General features: G+C 49.2%; 1 long non-coding RNA gene across 1 annotated transcript; it reads right to left on the bottom strand.

Annotated features, from left to right (window-relative positions):
- Nucleotides 1–430: 430 nt before the first annotated feature.
- LOC144892441 (uncharacterized) lies at nucleotides 431–16,100 on the bottom strand. Its single transcript, XR_013623654.1, has 3 exons — nucleotides 15,950–16,100; nucleotides 15,342–15,792; nucleotides 431–1,652 (listed from the first exon to the last, which is right to left on the bottom strand). It is a non-coding gene; the product is annotated as an uncharacterized LOC144892441 (long non-coding RNA).
- Between the last annotated feature and the right edge of the window lie 456 nt (nucleotides 16,101–16,556).

The raw sequence follows: 16,556 nt of genomic DNA, 5'->3' as shown, positions 1-16,556 counted from the left end.
TCAGCAGTCAATCTTTGCATATTTATAAACTGGGAAATAATAATGTGGCCATTTATTTGACTATATGTTGAGCATCCCATTTCGAGAATATTTAATATCACCCATTTATACTTTTCTTTTTTTTTTAGCCTGTTGTTGGCTTAGCGGTTAGGGTGCCGGCTTGGGATCCTCGGATCCTGGGTTTGAATCCTGGTCGATCGCTGAATTAACAACAGGGGGGTTGACTCAGACTGTCATCCTTCTGGGGTCGGCAAATTGAGTACCAGCTTGCTGGTAATTCCCTGTGTCGCAAGAGGCGACTAACGGGGTCGGCGGCAGGAAGGGCATCCGGCCATAAAACATTGCTTCAAAAAAGGGGAACAAGGTGCCCAAAAAAGGCCAACCCCTGCTCTGCGGGAAAAATGGCCTCGAAAGGTGCCTTTTTTTTTTTAATGTATATATACCGTTTTTAACACCATCCCATTTGCATTAACATTTAACATGAACATTTCTAATTTAACATTTGCAATTTTCATCATCCCATTTTTAACATATTGCCATCAACGCGGAGGACAGACATGATCAATATTTTTAAAATCTTTTTTTTAAATCGCTCTATAATGCTTAAGGCTTTGTGAAAGATAATATTAAATTATCCTGTGTGTGTGTCTGTGTGTGACATCATTGTATTAAATATAAATTTTCCTTATTGGGTGAAGGTAGGGAAGGATTTTAGGCATCTGCAAAAAAAAAATGATTTCTTCAACATGCCATCAGGATTAGAACATCACCAGGTATGCCGGATATGCCTGCTAATGATCTATAAACGGGAGTCAACTAAAACCACAATAACACATATGTAACTACATTGACACGATTGTAACTACATGGAGACGGCGTGAAGCTGGAAGGTGTGAAAACATTTTGCTACCTCGGAGACATGCTGAATGGAGAAGGTGGATCAGACTCGGCAACGGTTGCTGGAGTGAGATGTGCATGGAAGAAGTTTCGGGAACTGAGTGGCGTGCTGATGAGGAGGGGAGTGTCGTTGAAGCTGAAGGGAAAGGTGTATGCTGCATGTGAGAGAAGTGTTATGATTTATGGGAGCGAGACATGGGTAATGAACGCAGAGCAGCAACGAAAGCTGGGAAGGGTGGAAATGCGAATGGTTCGATGGATGTGCGGAGTATCGTTGAGAGAGAGGAAGACAAATGATGAATTGCGAAAGATGATGGGAATAGAGCCTGTGATTGATGCTGTGAAGAGGAACAGGTTGAGATGGTTTGGTCATGTGTTGAGGAAGGATGAAAGTGACTGGTTGAGAAGAGTGATGGAAATGAATGCAGAAGGAAGTAGAGGACGGGGAAGACCGAGAAAGATTTGGCGAAAGATGGTGGAAGAAGAAATGCGGGCAAGGGGGTTAACAAGGGGAGATGCAGAAAATAGGGCAAAATGGAGAAGATTGTCATGGGGACCGGACCGCAAGGCTAACCCCCGCTCTGGCAGGGAAAATGGCCTTAAAATGCCTGTTGTTGTTGTTGTTGTATTGACACAGCTACAGCCACAATAACAATTATCCACATAATAAAACCAAAGACTGTGGCAACGATGTTCAGCGTCAAAGCAGCTTTGGAATGATTCCTCGCTTCCACAGACTGTCGATCAGAGGTGACCTGAAGGTAGAAAGAGCACATTAGTATAGAAAGCACATAGACTTGGGACGATCATGGGCAGACTTGGGACTATCATGGGTAGCCTTAGGGCTATCATTGGTATACGGGACTATCAGGGGTAGACTTGGGGCTATCGGGGGTAGTAGACTTGGGGCTATCGGGGGTAGTAGAATTGGGGCTATTGGGGGTAGTAGACTTGGGGCTATCGGGGGTAGTAGACTTGGGACTATCGGGGGTAGTAGACTTGGGACTATCGGGGGTAGTAGACTTGGGACTATCGGGGGTAGTAGACTTGGGATTATCGGGGGTAGTAGACTTGGGACTATCGGGGGTAGTAGACTTGGGACTATCGGGGGTATTAGACTTGGGACTATCGGGTAAATTAGACGGGACTATCGGGGGTAGTAGACTTGGGACTATCGGGGGTAGTAGACTTGGGACTTGGGACTATCGGGGGTAGTAGACTTGGGACTATCGGGGGTAGTAGACTTGGGACTATCCGGGGTAGTAGACTTGGGACTATCGGGGGTAGTAGACTTGGGACTATCGGGGGTAGTAGACTTGGGACTATCGGGGGTAGTAGACTTGGGACTATCGGGGGTAGTAGACTTGGGACTATCGGGGGTAGTAGACTTGGGACTATCGGGGGTAGTAGACTTGGGACTATCGGGGGTAGTAGACGGGACTTTCGGGGGTAGTAGACTTGGGACTATCGGGGGTAGTAGACTTGGGACTATCGGGGGTAGTAGACTTGGGACTATCGGGGGTAGTAGACTTGGGACTATCGGGGGTAGTAGACTTGGGACTATCGGGGGTAGTAGACTTGGGACTATCGGGGGTAGTAGACTTGGGACTATCGGGGGTAGTAGACTTGGGACTATCGGGGGTAGTAGACTTGGGACTATCGGGGGTAGTAGACTTGGGACTATCGGGGGTAGTAGACTTGGGACTATCGGGGGTAGTAGACGGGACTATCGGGGATAGTAGACTTGGGACTATCGGGGGTAGTAGACTTGGGACCATCGGGGGTAGTAGACTTGGGACTATCGGGGGTAGTAGACTTGGGGCTATCGGGGGTAGTAGACTTGGGGCTATCGGGGGTAGTAGACGGGACTATCGGGGATAGTAGACTTGGGACTATCGGGGGTAGTAGACTTGGGACTATCGGGGGTAGTAGACTTGGGACTATCGGGGGTAGTAGACTTGGGGCTATCGGGGGTAGTAGACTTGGGGCTATCGGGGGTAGTAGACTTGGGGCTATCGGGGGTAGTAGACTTGGGGCTATCGGGGGTAGTAGACTTGGGGCTATCGGGGGTAGTAGACTTGGGGCTATCAGGGGTAGTAGACTTGGGGCTGTCGGGGGTAGTAGACTTGGGGCTGTCGGGGGTAGTAGACTTGGGGCTGTCGGGGGTAGTAGACTTGGGGCTGTCGGGGGTAGTAGACTTGGGGCTGTCGGGGGTAGTAGACTTGGGGCTATCGGGGGTAGTAGACTTGGGGCTATCGGGGGTAGTAGACTTGGGGCTATCGGGGGTAGTAGACTTGGGGCTACCGGGGGTAGTAGACTTGGGGCTATCGAGCGTAGTAGACTTGGGGCTATCGGGGGTAGTAGACTTGGGGCTATCGGGGGTAGTAGACTTGGGGCTATCGGGGGTAGTAGACAGGGCTATCGGGGGTATTAGACGGGACTATCGGGGGTAGTAGACTTGGGACTATCGGGGGTAGTACACTTGGGACTATCGGGGGTAGTACACTTGGGACTATCGGGGGTAGTACACTTGGGACTATCGGGGGTAGTACACTTGGGACTATCGGGGGTAGTACACTTGGGACTATCGGGGGTAGTACACTTGGGACTATCGGGGGTAGTACACTTGGGACTATCGGGGGTAGTACACTTGGGACTATCGGGGGTAGTACACTTGGGACTATCGGGGGTAGTACACTTGGGACTATCGGGGGTAGTACACTTGGGACTATCGGGGGTAGTACACTTGGGACTATCGGGGGTCGTACACTTGGGACTATCGGGGGTCGTAGACTTGGGACTATCGGGGGTCGTAGACTTGGGACTATCGGGGGTAGTAGACTTGGGACTATCGGGGGTAGTAGACTTGGGACTATCGGGGGTAGTAGACTTGGGACTATCGGGGGTAGTAGACTTGGGACTATCGGGGGTAGTAGACTTGGGACTATCGGGGGTAGTAGACTTGGGACTATCGGGGGTAGTAGACTTGGGACTATCGGGGGTAGTAGACTTGGGACTATCGGGGGTAGTAGACTTGGGACTATCGGGGGTAGTAGACTTGGGACTATCGGGGGTAGTAGACTTGGGACTATCGGGGGTAGTAGACTTGGGACTATCGGGGGTAGTAGACTTGGGACTATCGGGGGTAGTAGACTTGGGACTATCGGGGGTAGTAGACTTGGGACTATCGGGGGTAGTAGACTTGGGACTATCGGGGGTAGTAGACTTGGGACTATCGGGGGTAGTAGACTTGGGACTATCGGGGGTAGTAGACTTGGGACTATCGGGGGTAGTAGACTTGGGACTATCGGGGGTAGTAGACTTGCGACTATCGGGGGTACTAGATGTCGTGAAACATAGTGAAAAGTTACAACACTTGATCTGAATCATCTCCTATCGTTCGAGTTTGAGATGCATAAGCTCCTGCAATGACCTATCTTCAGTGGGGATACTCAGGCGGAGGACGTGGCGAGTCAATTTACTCATTGGTTAAGCTTGCTTGAGAGCTACATGGAAACATATACCGACATCACAGACGCACAGAAACGTGCTGTTCTCAACTGTCACGTGACTAACACCATTCACGATTTCATCTCGCATTGCCCCACGTATGCGACATCGATAGAAACGCTTCGGGATATCTACATCAAGCCACGAAATGTGGTTTATACCCATTACAAGCTCGCTACTCGGAGGCAGGATCCCACGGAATCGCTCGAGCACTTCCTTCAATAACTCCGTCGATTGGGGAAGGAATGTGCACATGAGGTACGAACATACGAACAAATGTGTGACGACGTAATGCGGGACGCCTTTCTGTCTGGGCTCTATTCACCTTCAATTCGTCAACGTTTGTTGGAAAAGCCCTCTTTAACTTTACAAGAGGCTTATGATCAGGCTCGAGTATTCCAGTTGGCACAGGCTCAATCGGAGTCGTATGGACGTCCCCTATGTCACTGCAGGTCTCACTGGGGAGAGATGTTCGGAGAATTTCTCCACTACGAAGCTCGAGTCTACTGATACTCCTGCGGAGCCGAGGCCGACAGAAGACCTCCAACCCGAAGGTTGAGTCTGGCAGCGACTGCCACCTTCGGAGGCAACACTAAGTGCTTCTTCTGCGGCAATCGGAGGCACCCTAGAGCATCATGCCCGGCACGGGATGTGACGTGCCACACATGTGCCAGGAAAGGACATTATGCCAAGGTATGCCGATCTTCGAGAGGACGGCGTCCGACTCTGGCGGGAATCACCTCGACGCGCGAGGCCCGACCGGACCCTAAAGAAGTTCCAGCACTGCCCGGCCCGCGCGGTCTGGCAAGCGCCGTTGTATAGGTGCTGATTGAAGGCCAGTCTGCTCACGCACTCGTGGACACGGGATCTACGGAGAGCTACGTTGATCTGGGCCTCGTACAACGGCACAGATGGCCGATTCTGGGAACACCACGACAAATCTTCATGGCCTCTCAGTCTCTGGATGCGCACCAAAGGGGAATGCCGCATCAAATTAGTGATTAATGGCACAATGTATCCGGATGTCCGTTTAATGATTCTGTCTACTCTGTGTGCCGATGTATTGCTGGGACATGATTTCCTTCATCGGCATGGTCGTTTTGAAATGACGTTTAACGGTGACTCTACCCTCTCTGTGTGCGCATTGACTGGAATGACTATAGAACCACTGTCTCTATTTCCGAGTCTAACCTCTGACTGCAAGCCGGTCACAATTAAGTCGAGACGTCACTCGCGAGCCGACGCACAATTCATTTCCGAAGAGACTGGACGGCTTTTAAAAGAAGGGATTATCGAACCAAGTCGATCACCTTGGCGAGCTCAAGTACTGGGAGGCCAAACTGAGAATCATCGTAAGCGGATGGTGATCGAATACTCACAAACTATAAATAGATTTACGCAGTTGGACGCCTACCCACTTCCGGGTTTAGACGCTCTAGTACGACAGGTCGCTCAATACGCTGCTTACAGCACGCTCGATTTGCGCAGCGCGTACCATCAGATTCCTATACGTGATGATGACAAACCCTACATGGCGTTCGAGTCGGGGCAACGGCTGTATCGATTCATGCGTTTGCCCTTTGGCGTAACTAACGAAGTTGTGTACTTTCAAAGGGCAATTAACTGATGTCTTTGTGTACCTTGATAACCTCACAGTATGTGGTCGAGATCAAGCGCACCATGACGCTAATCCGCGGCGGTTCCTACAGGTCGCGCGCCCGTACAATCTGACTTTCAACGATGACAAATGTCGCTCCTCCGCAAGGACGATTGATTTTCTAGGGTACACTGTGACCCAAGGGAAGATAACTCCAGACAAAGAGCGTCTGCGACCCTTGCTAGACATAGCGGCGCCGCATGATTGGGCGTCCTTGAGAAGAGCTCTCGGTTTGTTTGCACATTATTCTCGTTGGGTCCAGAATTACTCCGAGAAGCTCCTTCCCTCGTTGATTGCAAAGCATTCCCAATAACCAAGGAAGCCAAAGCCGCTTTTCAAGGGCTGAAGCTAGATATAGCTAATGCAGCAGTCTCCTCAGTCGACGAAAACATACCCTTTGTCTTAGAGAGTGACGTGTCGGACTGTGCCATAGCAGTGTCCCTGACTCAAGGGGGAAAACCGGTCGCCTTCTCTCATACTCTCTGATAGTGAGAGACGTCATTCAGCAGTCGAAAAGGAAGCCTACGCTGTGGTGGAAGCAATACGATGATGGCGGCCATATTTGCTTGGCAAAACATTCAAAGTGATTACAGATCAACAGAGCGTTGCATTCATGTACGATGTGCGACACGCTCAGCGCATTAAAAATGAGAAAATTACTCTGGCGTATCGAATTAGCTGACTATAGCTTCAAGATCTCATCTCGCCCAGGGCGGGAGAATTTAGCTGCGGATGGGTTATCCAGGCCTGGGGTGTGTGCGGGTCTCACCACCAGGGAGGAACTTCGTGAACTTCACGACTCACTATGTCACTGGGGAGTAACACGTTTAGCCCATTACGTGCATAGCCGAAACTTGCCTTATTCTGTGGAGGACCTTCATCGTTTGTGTCGAGCATGTCCTGTTTGCGCGGAACTGAAACCGCGCTTCTACAAACCTGAAATGGGGACTTTGATTCAAGCTAGTCAGCCATGGGAGAGATTGGCCATGGACTTCAAAGGGTCTCTGCCCGCGTCTGGCTCGTATCGTTTTCTCCTCACAATTATTGATGAGTATTCTCGATTCCCATTCGCATTTCCGTGTCACGACATGTTTTCCGGGTCGGTTATTCGCTGTTTGGGGCTCTTGTTTGCGATGTTCGGCTATCCTGCGTCCATCCATACCGCTCGGGGTGCTGTTTTCATGTCTCAGGACGTGCGAGCATTTCTGCTGCAGCGGAATATTGCTTCTAGCTGCACCACGCCATATCGCCCATACGCGAATGGACAAATAGAAAGATTCAATGGCGTCATATGGAGGGCCATTACCCTAGGGCTCAAGACCCGAGGGTTGGGGACAGACAAGTGGACTTGGGTGTTGCAGGGGGCCCTACATGCGATTCGATCCCTCCTGTGTACTGCTACAAATGAAATTCCTCATGATCATCTATTTCGTTATCAGCGTCAAACAGGTAGTGCTCAGTCATTGCCCGCTTGGATCTCCACACCCGGACCGGTCTATCTCAGACGTGCCGTGCGTCCAAGTAAATACGATCCGCTCGTTGACAAGGTACAGCTGCTTCATGCTAATCCGGAATACGCTCATGTCAAAATGCCTGACGGTCGTGAAACCACTGTGTCGGGGCGACATCTTGCTCCCTGCGGGGAAGCTGATGAGGCTGGGTCCAGTACGGAGGTTCCGATGGTCGGATCTCCATCTCCTCTTCATCGTTCGCCCGACTCGGATGCCTGAGTTGATTAGCACTCCGACTGGGGAGGATTTAGACGCCTGCCAGCAGCTCAGGCGTGTATCGAACCCTGCACGGGGAGAGAAAGTCGTCGACCGGAGCGCTTTGGCTGGAGGTAACACCTTAATAGGTGTTTTATGTTCTTCTGCATTTTATACTTGTTTGCTCATTAGTACCACATGAATACTTTAACGGCTTGCTTGCAAAGTTTTAGAACTCTGGGAGGATGTAGTGAAACGTAGGCAACTAAGTTAGCCCAGGTGCAGTAACATCGTCTGTCCGCAACAGTGCTCATAAATATCCACTCGCTGACAGCAAGGGGGAAACCCGAAACCGGAGACCTGAGACAATTACGTGCTTATTTAGGAAGATGCTGTACGAGATTGATTCAGATTAAGTGTTGTAAAAATGAAAGCCTCACAACAGTAGCCTTGGGACTATCAGGGGTAGTAGACTTGGGACTCTCATGGGCAGACTTGGGACGATCGTGGACAGACGTGGGACGATCGTGGACAGACGTGGGACGATCGTGGACAGACGTGGGACGATCGTGGACAGACGTGGGACGATCGTGGACAGACGTGGGACGATCGTGGACAGACGTGGGACGATCGTGGACATACGTGGGACGATCGTGGACAGACGTGGGACGATCGTGGACAGACGTGGGACGATCGTGGACAGACGTGGGAAGATCGTGGGCAGACGCGGGACGATCGTGGGCAGACGCGGGACGATCGTGGGCAGACGCGGGACGATCGTGGGCAGACGCGGGACGATCGTGGGCAGACGCGGGACGATCGTGGGCAGACGCGGGACGATCGTGGGCAGACGCGGGACGATCGTGGGCAGACGCGGGACGATCGTGGGCAGACGCGGGACGATCGTGGGCAGACGCGGGACGATCGTGGGCAGACGCGGGACGATCGTGGGCAGGCGCGGGACGATCGTGGGCAGGCGCGGGACGATCGTGGGCAGGCGCGGGACGATCGTGGGCAGGCGCGGGACGATCGTGGGCAGGCGCGGGACGATCGTGGGCAGGCGCGGGACGATCGTGGGCAGGCGCGGGACGATCGTGGGCAGGCGCGGGACGATCGTGGGCAGGCGCGGGACGATCGTGGGCAGGCGCGGGACGATCGTGGGCAGGCGCGGGACGATCGTGGGCAGGCGCGGGACGATCGTGGGCAGGCGCGGGACGATCGTGGGCAGGCGCGGGACGATCGTGGGCAGGCGCGGGACGATCGTGGGCAGGCGCGGGACGATCGTGGGCAGGCGCGGGACGATCGTGGGCAGGCGCGGGACGATCGTGGGCAGGCGCGGGACTATCGTGGGCAGGCGCGGGACTATCGTGGGCAGGCGCGGGACTATCGTGGGCAGACGCGGGACTATCGTGGGCAGACGCGGGACTATCGTGGGCAGACGCGGGACTATCGTGGGCAGACGCGGGACTATCGTGGGCAGACGCGGGACTATCGTGGGCAGACGCGGGACTATCGTGGGCAGACGCGGGACTATCGTGGGCAGACGCGGGACTATCGTGGGCAGACGCGGGACTATCGTGGGCAGACGCGGGACTATCGTGGGCAGACGCGGGACTATCTTGGGCAGACGTCCACCTTCATTTTTAGCTCGCCTGGAACGGAGTTCAGGGGAGCTTATGCGCTGGCGCGTTGTCAGTCAGTCAGTCAGTCAGTCAGTCTGTCTGTCCGCCAGTCCGTAAACACTTGAAACTTCTTCTCCGAAACCGCTGATGGGATTTCGACCAAATTTGGCACAAATGATATTTGTTATGTTTTGACAAAGGTTTCTTCATGGCATTAAAAATATCAGGGTCTAAGGGGGTTTACCGGGGTCAAAGGGGATATAGGTATCACTCCCCCCCCCCCCCTCCCCCCCCCAAAAAAATAGGAATTTACTTTTTCCTCTGAAACCACACACACAATTTTGATGAAACTTCACCACAACCTTAATTATCCATGTTCTACCAATGTTTGTTCAAGCCATTAGAAAAATTGGGGTATTGGGAGGTATATGGGGTTGGGGGAGGGGACATTGCCCCCCAAAATAGGTATTTTTGTTTGTTTGTTTGTTCAAAGTCATGATTTTGTTATTATGATTTTACATGCTTCTCTGTCTTCTAGCAATCATTGAAATTGGTTTAAAATACCCTGAGTCGGTGCAGTATACTGTTTATTCTGCCAAGTGAGTGCCAGGTGTATTGCCCCTATCTTTATTAGTCCCCTACCGGTGTACACCGGAGGGGACTATAGGTTTGCACTCCGTCCCTCCGTCTGTCAGTTTGTCAGTCAGTCAGTCTGTCAGTCCGTCACGCAAAGAACAGTTTTCCGGACTTTTTTTCTTCTGAACTCTGAATGCTAATGATTTCAAACTTGGTACATGGTTTCCTCATGATAAGTTACAGATCGAGTTCGAACTTCACGACGTTTCGATCATTTTTGACAAAGTTATGGCACGTTGAACTTTGGTAATGTCCCCAACAGTTTTCCAGACTATAATTTGGAGTGCAGTAAGTCAAAGCTGTTAATATTCCTTGTTTTAACTCCAATTTACATTCTGTTTCCACTTTTAGTGAGAAGTAGCGGTCTGTGCAACCATTCATAAACTTTATTTGGTGCGAATTGGATAATTTTTAGCCGCGTTACCTCAGACCGTGAGTTGGTAATTATATAATTCACACATCGTGCAATACGTGCAGGCCGCTCCACGCAGCGACCTTGTGGGCTTATGTTAACTCCGGTTTACATTCTTTTTCCCCCTTTTAGTGAGAAGTAGGGGTCTGTGCAACCATTCATGAACTTTATTTGGTGCAAATCGGATCATTTTTAGCCGAGTTACCTCAGACCGTGAGTTGGTAATGATATAATTCACACAGTGCAATACATGCAGGCTGCTCCATGGAGAGACCTTGCAGGCTTATCAACGAGGCGAGGCATGACACGCATGTGTCTCAGCATACCTCAGATCAAGTTTGAAAACCAGCATCAACCGTGCATAAATTTGCATATTCGATCATTTTTGACAAAGTTATGGCACTTTGAACTTTGGTAATTTCCCCAAGTTTTCCGGACGACAGACTGCCGGTAGGGGACATGTATTGCAGCGCAATACTCAGAATGCTTGTTTTACCTGTCTATCAACTTTCCCTGTTTACCGTTGTGCAATTTTGACCTTGTATTGTCCATATGTCCTTGCTACACTGTCGGTGTGTTTATTACCTGCGCCACCAAAGGTGGATGGAGGTTGTTTTCACCCCTGTCTGTCTGTCCGTTTGTGAACAAAATATCTGAAAATGTTGTCGACGGATTCGGATGAAATTTGACAGAGATGAAGCGTATGTGACAAGAACGAAATGATTAGATTTTGGTGAAGATCTGGATTCGAATCCGGCAAGTAGAATTTTTCAAATGAGTCTTCACCATTGGGAGATTGGGTCAAAAACGATACATAGTAGGATATCTCAAAAAGTTGTGAATGGATTCAGACGAAACTTGGTGGACCGGTTGGGTGTTTGACAAGGAAGATTCGATTCGATTTTGGTAAAGATCTGAATATGGGTTCGGATACGAGTGCTATTTAATTTTTAAGTGATTCTTCACTATCGGGCGAAAAGCGATATATAACATGATATTTTAAAAAGTTGTGGACGGGTTATGATTAAACTTGGTGGACGAGTTGGTTTGGTGACAAGAACAAGCCGATTAGATTTTGGTTCAGGTCCGAATCCAGATCCGGCCTACCAGTGGAATACAAAACATAAACTGTTCAGCCTGGCGAAGGTGTGCGCTCTACCGAGTGCAGTTCTAGTTGCTGTTATGATGGTTTGTGGCGCTCGAGGCGAGGGTCAACAATAGCGTCCCCTGCAGGTACTGTAGGTACAGAAATTCCTATTGGGGGGGCCATATGAAAGAGCTTACGCTTCCCCAGCAGGATCATCAGCAGAGCCCTGGAAGCTGTTCAAAATGAGAATAGATTTAGTTATGATGTCCTGAGATGATTCGGCTAATTAACGACAAAGAATCCGGAAGAATTCCTTTGTTTCTAAACACGTGCCACATTAAGGTGTAGAGAGCAGTTTAATAGGTCCTTCCATGGCATGGTATTCCTATTACAAAATAATTAACAAAAACAATGATAACATTGTAACGAAGCATTTATTAATACTAATGATATTGTCGCGTGATTCCCCAGGTGAACACCACAGGGATCACGAATGGCCAAGCAAGCTTTAACTCCGAGGCAACGATCAGTTCAAATGCGGACTTTTTATATATACGGAGGAAGAAAGAGAATGGAAAACTGAAGAACTTACCTGGCAGAGAGAACTATATACGAAAGAGAAGAACTCCCTTCCCCTTCCACTGTCCTCCCCTCCCCTCTCCTCCCTTCCCAACTGGCAGTTCCTAAACCTGCGAAAAATAACTCGAACCGAGGCGGATTTTAAATGTCCAAAAATACCGGCTTTATCTATCTATAATTCCAGTAATCTCTGTGTGTGTGTGTGTGTGTATGTGTGTGTGCATGTGTGTGTGTATGTCTGTGTGTATGACCGCTGTTTCTCGACAACCACGGGTCCGATATACTTGAAACTTACCAGGTATATTGCTGGGGACCTGAGGATGTGCCTTTTCAAAGGTTTCATATTAATCGGACAAGTAGTTACCGAGCTATGGCGATTTAGCCGTTCGCCGTTCGCTTTGGCTTTGCGAATGGACCGAACCATTTCATGTAAATAGAGAGGGGGGGGGGGGGGTTCTACCGTACTTGCAAGCCGTTCGCTTTGGACCAAACCATTTCATGTAAATAGAGGGGGGGGGGGGGGATTGTCACCGTACTCGCAAGCCGTTCGCTTTGGCTTTGCGAATGGACCAAACCATTTCATGTAAATAGAGGGGGGGGGGTTGTCACCGTACTCGCAAGCCGTTCGCTTTGGCTTTGCGAATGGACCAAACCATTTCATGTAAATAGAGGGGGGGGATATAATTTTAGATATATATATAGTACGGGCATGCCCTAGTTAAAAGAAATGCCGGTAATACAAAATAAAAACACGGTCAAATAAGTTCATAAATTGGGACGTCCCCCACACCAGACTTGAACACAGATGAAGGGAAAGGTAAACTGGATAAATAAAAACGTGTGGTTTATCGTGCACTTAGCTCTGATCGGCTGTCCTGGCACCTCGTCAAGACCCGTCTCAGGCTCGAAGCACCAGTCCGAACCCGGTTCTGTTCTTAGCGGAAAGAAGGCCGCAGTCCACTAGTTCGCGTGCCACTAGGCCTTACCGAGTGTCCTCTCACTCCTGCCCCGTCGAGCACGAAGCGAACAGGAGTTGTCACGCCGTTCCTCGTTCCCAGCTCTTCGTTCGCAACTCGGCATCCTCGCAATCCCCAGCAAGGTCTCGGCACACTACCGCCCACACCAAGGTCCAGAATGTGAAGACAAGGGGGGAGAATCGTCAGCGCTCAACCATCTCTTTTCACATCCAGCATGAGACGCACGAGAAGGCACAAGAGAAGAGGAAGAATCCTGGCCGGACGCGGTTTTTACGTCCCACCTCTGATGTCATTGGTGCTTCTCTTCCAATCAGCGAGTTGCTTCTTGCTCCGGCCTTCCAGTTGGTCAACTCCCGCCCAATCACTGCCCTTCTGTGCGTGGCTCTCGGCCTGCCTGACTTTCGTGGTGGTGTAGCTGGTGGTATCCCATTGGCAGTGCTCAGAACTGGCTTCCATAATAACTGGCTTATTATTATTATTTAATGTGCTTTAATTGCCATTCTCACTAGTATCTATTGCGGTGCCATAAGGGACAAAGGATCAATCACATAGGGAATGATGAACAGGGAAGTCGTTAAGATAATCCCTATCACTAGTTAACATTCCCCATTCCTTGTAATGGGGACGAAGATGCACCTTAATCCGACATTCGGGCTAAACAGGTCCTCTACTTATTGCATGGTGGTGGTTCTTCTTCACAACAGTCGGAGCATATTACCAACACAAATCTACCTGGTCTAAAGTATCTCTACCCCACCGACATAACAATATTAACAACATTAATAATATTCGTACCATTTGGCAAAAATAAAACGAACGTATAATCCCCGCCCTGGTCCAAGCATACCTGGGCTGTGTGAAAGGTAAAGTAATGGTATTTGGTAAAGTAAAGTAATAGTAATGGTATGCAGCAAGGTATGGTATTTCTATGGCCTCGTGACTAGAGCTGATGAGACAGAGCAGCAGAGGAAGGAAAGGAAGTTAAAGAACTCGCTTGACACGTGATCCTGGTCTCGCTGATTGGGACATAACACCGTGAGATATCTAGATATGATCGACATAATTACATAATAAACATCCAACAGTTGCACCCCTCCATCCCTTGGGTCAATGGGCGATCTCCATGTTACTGAGTGCATAATAAAGCTCATTATACAAGATATGAGATCTACGCTCAAACACAGTAACACGGATTTATTTACTGTGAGAGGTGTCTGTGAAGTTAGCACGCTTTAACCTTGACCCGATTCAAAGTTAGGGTTGTACCATTACAAAAATTGTACCATTACAAACGTTTGAATCGGCTAAAGGTTCGCATCTGGTAAACGTTTGAATCGGTTAATGGTCCGAATCCGGTAAACGTTTGAATCGGATAATGGTTTGAAGAGGGTAAAGGTTTGAATGAGGGGTGGGTTGGGGAGGGGGGAGAGGGGTAGGGCGGGTCGGGTTTGGGGAGGGGGGAGGGGCGGGTGGTGAGAGTTGTTGTCGTGCTTGTTGTTGTTGTTGTTGCTGCCGTTATGTTTCTCAGGCCATTACCGATTCAGTCCACTACTGGATTCGAACCATTAACCGATTCAAACGTTTACCGGATTCGAACCATTGACCGATTCAAACGTTTACCGGATTCGAACCATTGACCGATTCAAACGTTTACCGGATTCGAACCTTTAGCCGATTGAAACGTTTACCGGATTCCAACCTTTAGCCGATTGAAACGTTTACCCGATTCGATTTTATTTTACCGGATTCAAACCTTTACTGCATTCGAACCATTAACGATTCAGTCCATTACTGGATTCGATCCATTGCCCTATTCGCGTCTTACAATATGTTTCTCAGGCTTTTACAGGATTCGAACCATTATCGGATTACTATAGTCCATTATTTACCCTATTTACGCATTCGCATCCACCTTTTGTACAAATAAATCCACAACACCCCCAATTTTTGTAATGGTACAACCCTAACTTTGAATCGGGTAAAAGGTGTTAACTTCACGGCCATCTGTGCGAAGTGATAGAAACAGTAATTAGGAAAAAAGTGAATCCGGAAGTAAAGTGAGTTCTACATAAATTCTTCAATCGCCATCAACTTCTCCTTCAATGGTATTGCATTAATGGATTAAAAACTTCGCAAAACAGTGAGAGTTCAAGTCCCCTTCTCCTCCATTTCTAGCCATCCCTCCTATTTTGGAGCCCCTGCCTACATACAATGATGCTGTTTAATCACAGCAAGCACTTCTGATGCTGAGAACTTACGAGACAGGAGAAAATGACGGCTGGAATTCCACAAAGGAGGCTGCAGCACAAGAGACTGAAAATGGACCATGCCATGTAATCTTTGGGTTGGTCCATTGGAACAGTATGGGGCTGCTGAGAAATGTGAACCTGTTGTTGTATCACTGTGTTAGGTGCTTGAGGGAAAGGATAGGCAGCAGGTGGATGTGGTTGTGGATCAGTCATGGCTGGTACAGGTGGGTTTGTTGGAACAGGCCCTGGGTTAGGCCAGCAAGGTTGGGCCTGGAAGCCAGGAGGAGGCATCATTGGAAGATATGCTGGTAGTACAGGAGGACCATGCGATGCCCATTGTTGATCACCACCATAATATCCTTGTTGTTGTTCAGAAACTGCTGCTGAATATGACGGAGGGTCTTCATTTTCACCGAAGTGAGTGTTTTTCTTTTCGCTCATGGTTTCTGGTAGAATGAACCTGGAATGACATCAGAAAACGGTTTTTTATATGTACAGTTTTGTTAAACCACAAATGTATTTATACAAAGCTTCAATCCCACCCGCATTCCGTAGAACCCCATCATCATGCTTCGTACATGACAATCCATCTACGAAGATGTCCTACAAATACCTACCTTATAGATAAATATCCAAAGGAAAATGTGAAAGAGAAACAAGGGAGATCTTTAAGTCCCACAGGATATCTGAGGGGTCCACAGAGCTGGGTTTAACAGACAACCCCCGTGAAGGCACAGGGTTAAAATCCGATGAAATGTCACAATGAGCTGCGTATGTTTGCGAATTGTTGTCTCCTCCCCTCCCCTTCCCTCCCCTATCCTCTCCTCCACTCATGTCTCTTCCCCTCCCCCTTTTTTTTTTTTTGTATACAGAGTCGAGGCTCGTGAAAGAGCTAACATTTATCAAACAAACAAATCAAACAAACAAGCAAACAAAGTATATAAAAAGGGGAGCGGTCGACAAGATTGGGAGAGAAGGGGAGGAAGCACACAAACACAACATTTGAGAGCAGGGACATCGGGAGATGTGTGGGAGGGAGAGGGCCTGGGAGGAGGCAGGATAGGTATAAAACGCAAGGACACCAAGGACTTCCAGGAAAGAAGTCAAAAGTCGCCTCAAAAAAGTGGATTTGGGGTGAATGTAGCGGGGGTAGAAAAGATCAAGGTTTTGGATTGGGGAAGATGATAGATGGTGGTGAACAGCCGTTTTAAAGACCTGGAGGGA

This window comes from Myxine glutinosa, chromosome 5, assembly GCF_964187855.1.
Source record: "Myxine glutinosa chromosome 5, kmMyxGlut1.1, whole genome shotgun sequence".
In the NCBI taxonomy this organism is placed as follows: Eukaryota; Metazoa; Chordata; class Myxini; order Myxiniformes; family Myxinidae; genus Myxine; species Myxine glutinosa.
The sequence above is the reverse complement of the archived record's forward strand: the minus strand, read 5'-3'. Positions and strand labels throughout refer to the sequence as shown.